General features: G+C 46.4%; 1 pseudogene; it reads right to left on the bottom strand.

Annotated features, from left to right (window-relative positions):
• Nucleotides 1–291: 291 nt before the first annotated feature.
• Nucleotides 292–1,063, bottom strand: LOC112549952 (annotated as a pseudogene).
• Nucleotides 1,064–12,826: the final 11,763 nt, after the last annotated feature.

The following is a 12,826-nucleotide window of genomic DNA, read 5'->3' as shown; positions in this document are numbered from 1 at the left end:
ACTGAAAACTATGTCCAAGAGTCTCAGTCTTGGAGCGGGGGACTGTGGGGTGGAGGCACCCAGGGCACAGAGCCCAGTGGCAGGTGACCAGCACCCTGGCCATGGACAGTTCCTCCATGGTCCCAGGGTGGCAGGGAATGCCAGGGGCTTCTGCAGGTGAGAGGCAGCAGAGACCCTCCTCTGAGGCCCAGGAGAGGACCTACTGTAGGGCAGCAGGTGGGACCCAGGGGTCCTGTGGGGCTGGGGCCAGGCATGGGGGAGCCTGGACATGGCTTCCACTGGGCAGCCCTGGCTGGCCAGCTTCTTCTGGAGCAGCTCCACATGGCACTGTTCTAGGGCCTTCAGCTAGGCCCACTGCTCCTGCTGTGCCCAGTCCTGTGCCTCCTCCTGGGTGGTCTCCTGGGTGACATCTTCCTTTCACAAGGTCAGCTCCTGTGCCTCCCACACCTGCTGCCATATCTGCTCCTGTGCCACCCAGTTCTCCACAACTGCCACCAGCTGCTGGAGCAGGAAAGTCCAGTCCCTAGTGTGCCACTGGTGCAGCTGGTATGCCCAGGCAGCTCCAGTGGTGGGTGAAAGCAACCCTAATATGGCACTCCTGCAGGGCCCTGCAGTCTTTCCCCCGCATCCAGATGTTGTATCTGAAGAGGCAAGAGACAGAAGATTTTTGTGCAATTTTGCAGCATTGCTGATATAAGATGCTCTGCACTGGGGCCCTGAGCTGCTTCAGATCAGAGGTCAGCTGTACGAGGGTGCCCAGAGACCAAGGTAAGGTGTTCAGGTAGGGATGGGCACAAGTGGCCACAAGGCTAACTTCCTGACCCTGCTTGCTCCCCTGGGGCCAGCTGGCTGCTGGATACTGGCTGCAGACAGCATGCCTTCCTGCCTCCTTCCCAGGATGGGCTAGGCCAGGCTGCTGGCAGCACCTGCTACTGCAGCTCCACACCCTTCTTCCCTTATCTCTCCCTGAAGACCAGCTTCTCTGCCACACTGCCACCCAGCTCACAGAGCCTAGGCTTAGGGTGCGTGGGGCTCCCAGACAATGGGGTGAAGGGCTGGCCATGCCCCTGCCCTCCCCATAGGGACCCTCTGGGCTGGCCCCCTCAACCCCCATGCTGCCATTGTGCCCTGAGTGTGCCGCTGCTGCATGTGTGCTGGTTGGTGCACAATGAGCTGTTTGTGCAGGTGTAGGACTGCCTTAGCCACTACACCCATGCTGCTGCTGATCCTGCTGGTGCCCTGGGCACGTCTGCTCTCCTGGTTTGAGAACCTGAACTACCATAGTGCAGGGGGCAAGCCTGGGCTTCCCAGCAACCTTTGCTGCTGCCTGGAGGGCTACCTGTTGCAGTGCTACACATCCCTGCCCCCCACTACCAAGAAGGACATTGCTGCTGGCACTGATACCTTCCTTGGCATGTGAGAGGCCTGTGCCCACCCATCTGTGGTGACATGAGCTTCTCAATAAAGTTTTGAACTGCATTCTGCCTCTCTGCATGCTGTGCGGCTCCGACCAGCCCCCTAGTGGCTAGGCAGACCCAGCACTAAAGTCCCTGTGTTAATGTGATTTAACTAGTTGCATCTAAATTTGATACTTGCTTTATGCAGGTATCAAATTTAGGTGGGATTAGCCTAAAATTGCCATTTTTAAAGTGCATTAAGGGTACACATGTGTAGAAATGTTAAATTTGGCTAATGTGCATTAAATGCCCACATTATCATGCCCAGTGAAGTCTATGGGAGTTATTCTCAATACTAACTGCCAGTGAAATTGGCCAGTTACTTCAGCTCTCCATAGTCTAGTTTTTCTGTCTGTAAACAAATGATAATGAAATCCTCCTCTTTGGGTGTCTACATGAGACACTTAATCCACAGTAGACTAATTCTACTCCACATTAGTGCGTCATGGCGAAAGCTGTGCTAATGCACGAATGTGAAGTAGAATTAGTCTACTGTGCATTAAGCATCACAAAAAGACCATGCACCTTTGCTACTGCACAGTAGCACCAGCTACTGTGTATTTAGTTAGTACCTCAGATTAGAGGTACTAAACTTAATGTGCAGTAGCAACAGTGCATCAATGCACATGTAGATGCACCATTTGTAAAGTAGTTTGAGAACAACACATGAAAAGTGGCAAATAAAAGCTAAACTCTTACTATCATCATTCAAGAGGAGCTAGATTATCCCCATCTCAGTCCTTTGAAATCAGTGATGATTGAGTCTCCAGATCTGCAGATCTGAATTTGGCTCTGGTGAATAGAGATAGAAAGCTCTATGCTCCATGACCAGTCCTTTATCCACACACTATTTTAAGAGGAAAATGCTTTCCTATACTTCTGTCCTCTGAAAAATCTCATAGTTTGACAAACAAGAGACACCACTGGCCAAATGGTGAAGAAGATAAGAAAAGTGACTTCATTTGTCCCCTTTGAAAAAGGATCTTTGAAAAGTACCTTCTGAAAAAACAGCTGGAAATCTTACATCTGTTCAGTTCCTTTGTTCTACTTAGTAGCCAAAAGAAATATTTGCTTTGTAGCCATACACTGTGTGTTTTTTTTTATTTCACAGAACTTCTCCTGCACTTAAATTCTACCTTTGATAAAGCAATCAGCAATGTCATTTGTCTATGTGGCTGCCCACATGCAATTATGTGGATAATGATTTTCAACATATTTCTTATTGCTATTATTGATTGTCTGCTGTTATCATGTTATACTGTGACATATCTTGGATTCTCAGATACCAACCTTGAACAAATTGTTCAGAATGAGCAGCATTAAATGGGTAGCAATACTGGATTATTGTTTTTCTACCTTGCTGGTCTAGTGCAAAAAAGCACTGAGAATGCACAATTCACTTACAAACAATCTTAAAATAAATGGAGAAGTATCCAAATCTAAAAGGCCAGTCATCCTTGAAATCACCAGAATTGATTTTAAAAAGCTTGCTATCAAAAACTACTTTTGTGTTCTAGAGACATTACCTGAACCAGTTGCCCTCTGAAGCCTTCTCCCTTAAATAACAATGCTTGATGAAATAGATGTGTAAAACAATATTGCATAAGATAACTGATATATTTATTTTAAGTAATGTAATCTGGCATTACAGGTAAACCAAAGAATAGAGATGTAATGAAGTACTCAGTGCCTTTTTTACCTCAGTCTTCACAGGCAAGGTCAGCTCCCAGATTACTGCACTGGGCAGCACAGTTTGGTGAGGAAGTCAGCAGCCCTCAGTGGTGAAAGAACAGGCCAGGGACTATTTAGAAAAGCTGGATATTAGGGCTGAGCAAAGCTTCAGTTCTTGATTCGATTTGGTGGAGATTTGGCCTGTTTTGGTGGCCAAATCTCCAAATCTGAATTGAATCAGAGGACCCTTTAGAACCTTCCAAATCAATTTGGACAGATTCAGAAAGATTCAGCGATTTGGACATAGACACAACTTTAAATGTTTTTTCTACATACCCCTAGGTAGCAGGTGGCTCATGAGTGCTGTGATGCTGGGGCGCATGGAGTGTTCCACAGAAGTGTGGGGGGCTCCCCAGCGGGCTTGACAGCAGACCCCGAAGTGGACCAGAAGCACTTACAGTCCACTTCTGGGTTTGCTGCCAAGCACATGGAGGGCCCTCCCATGCACTCCTGTGGGGTGCTCCATCCATCCCAGCATCACAGCATTCACAAGTCACTCCTGGTACCTTGAGGTATGTAGAAAAAACATTTAAAGCTGTGTCTATGTCTGAATTGCTGATTCTCTGAATCAGCATCACATCTTCAGTTTCAAATGTGGCCGAATCGAATCAGGGACATTGATCTGAATCAATGAATCGAATCACTGTCCCTGTTTCAGGCCAAATCCAAATCGAATAGGTCTTGCTTTGCACACCTCTACTGAAGATGTACAAGTCCATGGGGCCAGATGTAATACATCTGAGGGTGCTGAGGGAGTTGGCTGATGTGATTGTAGAGCTGCTGGTCATTGTCTTTAAAAACTTGTGGCAAGTGGGACAAATCCTGGATGACTGGAAAAGGGAAATATAGTGCCCATCCAGCCTTTAAGAAAGGGAAAAAACAGGATCTAGAGAGCTACAGACCAGTCAGCTTCACTTCAGTTCCCAGAAATATCATGGAGTAAGTCGTCAAAGAATACATTTCTAAGCACTTGGAGAAGAAAGTGATTAGGAACAGTCAGCATGAATTCCCCAAGGGCAAGTCTTATCTGACCAATCTGATTTATAGAATCATAGAAAGTTGGGGTTGGAAGGGACCTCAAGAGGTCATCTAGTCCAAACTTCTGTTTAAAGCAGGACCATCCCATGATTGCCTTCTATGATGAGATAACTGGCTCTGTGGATGTGGGGAAAGCAGTGGACATAATATACATTGACTTTTAATACCATCTCCCACAGCATTCTTGAAAGCAAGCTAAGGAAATATGGGTTGAATGAATGGACTGTAAGGTGGATAGAAAGCTTCCTGGATTGTTGGGCTCAATGGTTAGTAAATCAACCACTTAATGTGTAGCTGGCAGCCAGTTTCACGTGGAGTGCTCCAGGGGTTAGCTCTTGAGCTGGTTTTATTCAATATCTTCATTAATGATCTGGAAGATGGGATGAAATTGCACCCTCAGCAAGTTCACGGGTGACACCAAGCTGGGAGATGTAGTAGATACACTGGATGGTACGTCTAGGATTTAGAGTGACCAAGAAAAAATGGAAGATTGGGCCAAAAGAAATATCATGAGTTTTAACAAGGACAAGTGCAAAGTCCTGCACTTAAGTTGGAAGAATCCCATGAACCACCAAACCTGGGGACTGACTGGCAAAGTAGCAGCTCTGCAGGAAAAGACCTGAGGGTTACAGTGGACAATAAGATGGACATGAGTCAGCAGTATGCCCTAGTTGCCAGGAAAGCTAACAGCATACTGGGCTGCATTAGTAGTGTTGCCAGCAGATCAAAGGAAGTAATTACTCTGTTCTTTTTACACTAGTGAGGCCACACCTGAAGTACTGTGTCCAGTTTTGCCCCCCTCCACTATAGAAAGGATGTGGACAAGTTGGCGAGAGCAATGAAAATAGTTCAGGGGATGGAGCACATGACTTATGAGGACAGGCTGAGGGAACCGGGTTTATTTAGTTTGGAGAAGAGAAGATGGATAGGGGAGTTGATAGCAGCCTTTAGTTTTCCATTAGTGGGATAGGAAGATGAGAGCCTCAGTAGGAGGACTCAGGTGCCTATATACTAATGCCAGGAGCATGGGGAACAAGCAGGAGGACCTAGCAGTCCTAATCTCCAGTGGGCATTATGATCTAGTAGGGCTTACAGAGACCTGGTGGGGCTCCTCATATGGCTGGAGCATAGCTATAGAGGGCTACACCCTGCATAGAAGGGACTGGGTGGGGAAGAAAGGTTGTGGCATTGTTCTCTATGTGAAAGAGCAGTACACCTACTTGGAGACTCACATCAGCTCCAAAAATGAACAGCTTGAAACCCTCTTGGTTAAGTTGGGGTTGGGGGGATAGAATTGACTGAGGCCACACATGCACATGACAAGGTCATCATGGTTGATTTGAGATATCCAGACATCTCCTGGGAGGAACACTCAGCCAAGTTGGATTGGTCATGATCCTTGGTCCTGGCCAAAGGAGATGTTCTGGTGACTGACTTAAATATAGAGGGAAGTCTTGGTGACAGCGACCATGAAACCATCATGTTCACTGTCCAACATAAGGAAAACAAATCTGATAGCAGGATTAAAGTCTTGGACTTCAAAAATGCAAATTTCAACAAGCTTAGGTCACTAATAGGGGAAGTGCTGCAGGACCAGGGACCAAAAGCAAAAGGTGTGCATGAAGAGTGGTTGTTCCTTAAGGACACAGTTGTTGAAAAGTAGTTGTTCCTTAAGGTTACGATTCCTATGCAGAGAAAAGGTAAAAGAAGGGCTGGGAAGCCCTCTTGACTAAATAGGGAAATCATGGTCCTTTTACGAGAGATGAAAGAGGCTTATAAACAATGGAAGCTTGGGGTGGGCCCCAAGGAGAACTATTCCACTTGCAGGGGACAGATAAGAAAGGCTAAAGCGACAACCAAACTTAGAGTAGCAACAGGAATCAATGACAACAAGAAGTCCTTCTTTAGGTACATAGGGAACAGGAGGAAAACAAATGGGAGTGTGGGGCCATTGCTCAACAACTCAGGAGAGCTGGTTACTGGCACCCAGGAGAAAGCTAAACTCCTGAATGACTACTTCACCTTGGTCTTTCACCGGACCAAGGGGAAGACAACGCCAGGTAGAGTACACGATAAGCATGGTAGGAATAATTGCCTTCCTACTATTGCCGTAGAATTGGTGTATGACCAATTAAAAAAAATTAGACAGATACAAGTCAGCGGGACTGGATGATCTTCATCTGAGAGTGCAGAAGGAGCTGGCTGAAGTCAGTGCAGAACCCCTGGTGAAACTCTTGCACAACTCATGGCACTCTGGAGAAGTCCCTGAGGACTGGAAGAGGGCCAATATTGTGCCCATCGACAAGAAGGGCAGGAGGGAGGACCTAGATAACCCATTGCATGGGTTCAGCATGGCATGACTTGGCACAGCACCACACTGCCTGGGAGCTGGGATGGCTCCAGCAGTTAGTTAGAGATCCTGTTTTGATGTCCATCTCTCTCATCATTCCTCCAGTTCTTCCCAGGGGGTGCGGGCCCCTAGATCTGCATGGGGTTTCAGCAGGCTGCTACTGCTGGCTAGGGAAATAGCTCAGAGCCACTGCCCTCGCCAGCTGGCAGTAGCAGCCTGCTGTCATTCTGCATTATCCAGGGGCCTGTGCCCCCCGGGAACAGCTAGGGGAGGCAATCAGAGAGCTGGGAGAAAGATTGGGGGGCTGGGGAATCGAACTGGGGGAATGTTCAGGGACCTGAACATTTTCCCAGCTTGATTCCCCAGCCCCCCTCGCCAGCCCCTGGTTTGATTCCCCAGATCCCAGTTCAATTCCCCAGCACTGGGGTTGGAAGGGACCTCAGGGACAGATCATTGTCACTGGCCAGCTACAGATGGCCATATTAGAGCAGTCCTTCCCTCCCCCTCCAAACCTAGCTCTGAAACATCTGAATTATTTTAGAAACATTTCTGATGGCCTGTTTAGTTTTAGAGCTGTTTTGGAGCCCTGCATTTCATTTTGGATTCAGTGTTTCAACCATCAAAATGTCTGAATCCAAAACTAAATGAAACGGCCCACGAAATTTCGCACAGCCCTACTGCTTATATAGAAATGGGACACAGTCTCTGTGGTTCAAATGGATAACAATTAACTGACATCAGTGGAGTCCCACCTATTTATACCAGCAGAAAAACTAGTCTAGGAGCTTGGATCAGTTACTTGAACTAGTATATTTTGCTTATTACATTAATCTACTAATAATTAATCAAAACCCTAAAATAATCACAGACAATTAGGCAATACCTTCCTATCAAGATCCAGGTGCCTCCTGGGATCCTTGGTCCTGAATCCAGGCCTGGAGGTCGGGACCTAAAGCATGCCAGCAGCCCAAATGCATTTTACCCATTTTGTCCATGAAAACCCAGAGGAGTAAGACTACTGAGGGTCTTGTTAAACATTTCCCTTTGAGCTGCTCAAATGTTGGGAGCAGTAATACCTTAAGGCTTAAAATTGTTCTCTGACTGTCCCTCATGTGCACAGCTGTGACTTACCCCTAGAGGGCTGATGAGTAGGGGCCTGACTAGGAGTTACAGTAGTGAGCTGTCACTATAGGGCTGGTGAGCCAGTGCAGGCTTCTATTTCTGCTGTAGGTGGTGCTATGTGAGAGATGGGTGGGGGGAGCGGGGGAGGGGACACAAAGATGGGAGATAGAGATTTAGATGGGGGTGGGTACTAAAATAGGATGTGGACAGGAAATGGGCTTGGGGGAAAGTGTGGTAAAATGAAGTCAGCCACTGAAGGATAAAATAGAATGAGGTAAAAACAAAAAAAGAAATAAAGATTAACTAAATTAAGAAGGTCTCATGCTTTAATAAATTGGGATTTGGGATTGGGGGGTGCTGGTCATGCTTCCCACAGTGGCTGGGAGGTGAGAGAAGAGAAAGAAGGTACTTTTGGGGGAGCTACTGGCACTGCCCCATGGGGACCCTATCCAGCTCCTTGTTTCTCCCTACCGCCAATTTTACTTCACTCCTGGACCTGTCTGTGCTCTGCGACTGGCCAGCTGGCATGTGCTCTGCAGGCTGTTTGCACAGGGCTGCACCCCTGAGGATGGGAAAGTCACACCCCTAGGGGCAAAAGGGATAGTTGGCTTGGTGTCAGAACTGGTCCCTGGACAGTAGAGTTCAGGGGGTGGAAAGTTTGTCCACACAAAACAGGAGGGTGGGGGAGGGGACACTGCATCCTGGGATGCTGGAGGACTGCAACTTGGGTTGACCGTCTGTGGGGAATGGCCACACCTTAATGGAATACAAGACAGGTAACATGGATCAGCTTTAAACCTGCCCTGGAATGGTGTAACTTTAAGCTGCCCAAAGTGTGCTTAAAACTAATTTTAGGTCTAATGTGTGGACAATCCCAGAATTAAAGAGCTTTAGGGGCTGCCTAAAATTAATGTGCAACAAGGCCCTGAATAATCAGGGAGTTAGGGCACCTATATGCCAATATAAAAGATCTTGGTCAAATCTCTGCTCTTACTGATTCAGGCTGTGTGCGATGTTAATTTCTACCAGTCATAAAAAATGTTCAGGAGCGGGAACTGGTGCATGTTCCAGGTGCCTGGCTGGAGAGCTTCATAGGCAAGCTCTGTAGCCAGGGGCAACTAGAGGCCTGCTCTCTGGGACATCCTGACCCTTATTGGAGCCCATTAATTGACAACCTCAGAGGGGCTTGCTGTCAAGTGGCAGGTTCTGGAAAGCAGCAGCTGCCACAGATCGGTCTGGGAGGGTTCCAGCCCCAGGAGAATGTCCCCCTTATCCCGCCAGTCAGCTGATCAGATGGGGACTGTTCTTCCATGGTGGGAACTCTTCTGGTTTCTGCCAAAGGAGAATAGTCCCCGCTTTTGATACTCCCCAAGGCTGACCTGGAGGAGTGTGGGGAAAGGGAGTAGCACTCAGTTGCTATGACAAGGCCCCAGGAGCCATGCCACTGGGTCACAGTCACCTGTTTTGTTCTGTACTGCTCCAGAGCAGTGTGAGGGTGGTGGAGGCATTCTGCCATAAGGGGAAACCTTTCTGGAAAGGGTCCCACTGCAGAAGAATGCCCCCTGCTGCCAATCAGCTGATTGGTAGGAGGGAGTAATTTTTCAGTGCAGGGTCCCCACAGGGCTCCTGAAAGCTTCTCCCTATGGGTATTACCTCTCTCCTCTTCCAGCACCTTGGTCCAGGCTTAGTAGGAGGCAAAGTTACCGCTCATTTATTTGATGTGAATATTTCTGGACATTTAATCATCACCTAATCCCCCTGGAAACAAAATCACCTACTGCAATATTAAGTGAAGCCTGGCATAAAGCTGAAGACAACTCCCTGACAATGTAACAGTGTAGCAATAAAATTAACAGCTACAACAATTCATAATAATAATACTTTGCACTTAGCATGATATTAGGCACAGGATATCTCCCAACAGTTCAGCATTATGGTTTGTACTTAAGAATACAGTTAATGTAGGTACTGAAGTCACATCATCTGTATTGACAGCAGTGGAATCATCCTTGGGATGAGTTCAATTTTTTCTGCATCATTAACTTCTGCTGACTGATTAGCAAACTTCATAATTATTGAGTGACTAAAGAGAATACCCCCAAAAGCACACATTTTGTACAGGTACATCCTCACAGTCAAAAATTCATTGTGCTTAAAATGTTGTCATTTGCCTAAAATAGTGTGTTTGTGTATTTACTAGTATGTTTACTAGTATGTTTACTTCACAAATTACCTAAGTAGCATTATCCAAGCTAATATTGTAAAGTTTTGAAATGTGACTAGAATGATTTTTCTGGGGTGGGTGGGGAGAGAGGGAGGAGTAGTTTGTATGATAGGTTTTAGCCCTTAAAACACAATGATATGATAGTTTTGAGTTAGTTATTCTCTTGCTTAAAGACAGAAATAAAAAATGATCATTTTTCTTTGAATAAGTAGACAGTTTATTACTATAGCAACTGCAGAGCATGTCAGTGAAAATCATTCAGTCTTTTTTTGTGTCTAACAAGTTAATTATGCCACCAGGCAAAAATCATTTATTTTCTCTAGCCTTGGTGATTTTACTTGAACATTTGGCTTTTTATCAGTTTCTCAGAGCTACTCATAATTAGGGCAAAGATCATAAAAATGAAATATACTTGTATAGGCAAAATTCTGTACTTTCAGTTTCCTTCTGTCCATGCATCTTAAATGTGTCATTAGTGAGAAATGCTCCAAACTGCACTATGTTGTGCAGTACTTATTAAACAGTCAAACTGTGCTGGTTATACTTGGTGTTTGAAACCTTTTCTCACAGCAGTAAAGACATCTTTGATCATGGGATGGACTAGCTGAGATAGAGATTCTATGCTGCAAAAGCTGGGCAAAGCAGACATACCTACTGACAGGTAAAAGGAATCAACATTTTGTTAGTTCACTCAACTGCAGAAACATAGGGAACCTTCTTTCCCATTAATGCAGGAAATGAACCATGCCAACTGGTGTTTTTAGTGCTTGTTGGGTATGTCTGGGTGGCTTTCCTGGGATCAGGACCCCCACTACAAACCAGTTATACAGAATTCATGGATTTCATAGATTTCATAGACATTAGGACTTGAAGGGACCTCCTAAGATCATCGGGTCCAGACCCCTGCCCAAGGGGCAGCAAGTCAGCTGGGGTCAAAGGATCCCAGCAAGATAAATGTGCAAATGTTTCTTGAAAGAGTCCAAAGTAGGTGCTTGAAGCACCTCTGGGGGGAGTCTGTTCCAGGCCTCCGGGGCTCGGACAGTAAAAAAGTTTTTCCTTATGTCCAGCCTAAAATGGTCTTGCATGAGTCTGTGACCATTGGACCTTGTCACCCCCTGGGGTGCTCTGGTGAACAGGTGTTCCATTAGATCCTGATGCACACCCCTGATGTACTTATAGGCTGCCATGAAGTCATCCCTGAGCCTGCGCTTCTCCAGGCTGAAGAGTCCTGGAGCTCACAGTCTCTCTTCATAACACCTATTCTCCTGTCCTCTGATCATGTGCGTGGCTCTTCTCTGGACTCTTTCAAGCTTCTCCACATCCTTCCTAAATTGTGGAGCCCAGAATTGGATGCAATACTTCAGCTGCAGCCAAACCAGAGCCGAGTACAGTGGAAGGATGACATCCTGGTCTTGCTTGAGATGCATCGGTAGATGCAAGCCAGAATTTTGTATGCTTTGTCATCTGCGGTATCGCAATGGTGCCTCCTATTCATCTTGTGGACAATTATGACCCCCAAGTCTCTTTCGGTCATGGTGCTAGCGAGTGCAGCATTGCTGAGCCTATAACAGGGGTGTGGGTTTTTATTCCCGAGGTGGAGCACCTTGCATTTCTCCGTATTGAATGACATCAGGTTTTCATCCACCCACCTTGCAAGCCTATCAAGGTCAGCCTGGATGACCAGCCTATCCTCAAGTGTGGAGACTCTTCCCCAAAGTTGGGTGTCATCAGCGAACTTGGCCAGTCTACTTTTGACACTAGTGTACAGATTGTTTATGAAGATATTAAAGAGTACAGGTCTGAGAACAGAGCCTTGGGGGACATCACTAGTCACCAAGTGCCATGTTGATTTGGTTCTGTCAACTACCATTCTCTGGGTCCGACCTTGGAGCCATTTCCCCAGCCATTGGACTGTGAAGTAGTCCAGGCCACAGTTGTGCAATTTTTCCATAAGGACATCATAGGACACCAAGTCAAAGGCTTTTTTGAAGTCCAAATATATGACATCAACCTCTTCCCTTTTGTCCAGGTGATACGTCACCTGGTCATAAAAGGAAATGAGATTGGTCAAGCAAGACTTACCTGCAACAAACCCATGCTGGGTAGCCCTCAGAATGTTGTCTTCTGTTAGCCTGTCAAGAATGGTTTCTTTGATAATTTTTTCCAAAACCTTCCCAGGGATTGAGGTCAAGCTGATTGGCCTGTAGTTTCCCAGGTCTTCTTTCCTCCCTTTTTTGAAGATGGGCACCACATTGGCTCTCTTCCAATCTTCAGGTACTTCCCTGAGCACCACAAGTTCTCAAATATCCTCTCCAGTGGCTGTGCTATGATGTCTGCTAGTTCCCTTACAGGGTGCAACCTATCCAGATCAGCTGATTGATGGGGTTCCAGCTGCTCAAGATATTCTCTCACAAGATCGACACCAATGGTGGACCAATTCAATAGGGATTAAATGAATTTGGTTCTACAGATATCTAATAGGATGATGCTGAAACCCTATATAATTTAAGAAAGAATGAATGCCTTTTAATAGTTTATTCTGAGACATTCCAAAGAATTCTATAGCAACAGTAGGACTAGGGACAGCCATTTAAAAAGCCTGAGCCTCAGTGGATTCAATCTTTGTAGGTTAGTCTAACTTGGCTAGGCTGAACTGGTTTGAACCAGACAGAGATTCTCTCTAGATTGAGGAAATTCAGTCATATGCCTGCAGTAGCTCAGGATAGAAGCTGTGGGGCACTAAAGCAGGTCTCCCTTCCCTTCTGCATGGAGCTGAGCTGAGTGGGGCAGCGCCAGGCCCTGGCAGGACTCTCTCATTAGGGAGGTCTGCCTGCATGGTCCCAGGCATTTCTCCACTGGCTGCTCAAGGGGTGGGAGCCCCAGCTAGCACTCTGAGGCAAAGGG

The sequence above is a fragment of the Alligator sinensis genome, unplaced genomic scaffold, assembly GCF_000455745.1.
Source record: "Alligator sinensis unplaced genomic scaffold, ASM45574v1 scaffold340_1, whole genome shotgun sequence".
Taxonomy (NCBI): Eukaryota; Metazoa; Chordata; order Crocodylia; family Alligatoridae; genus Alligator; species Alligator sinensis.
This window is presented reverse-complemented; position numbering and strand designations above follow the sequence as displayed.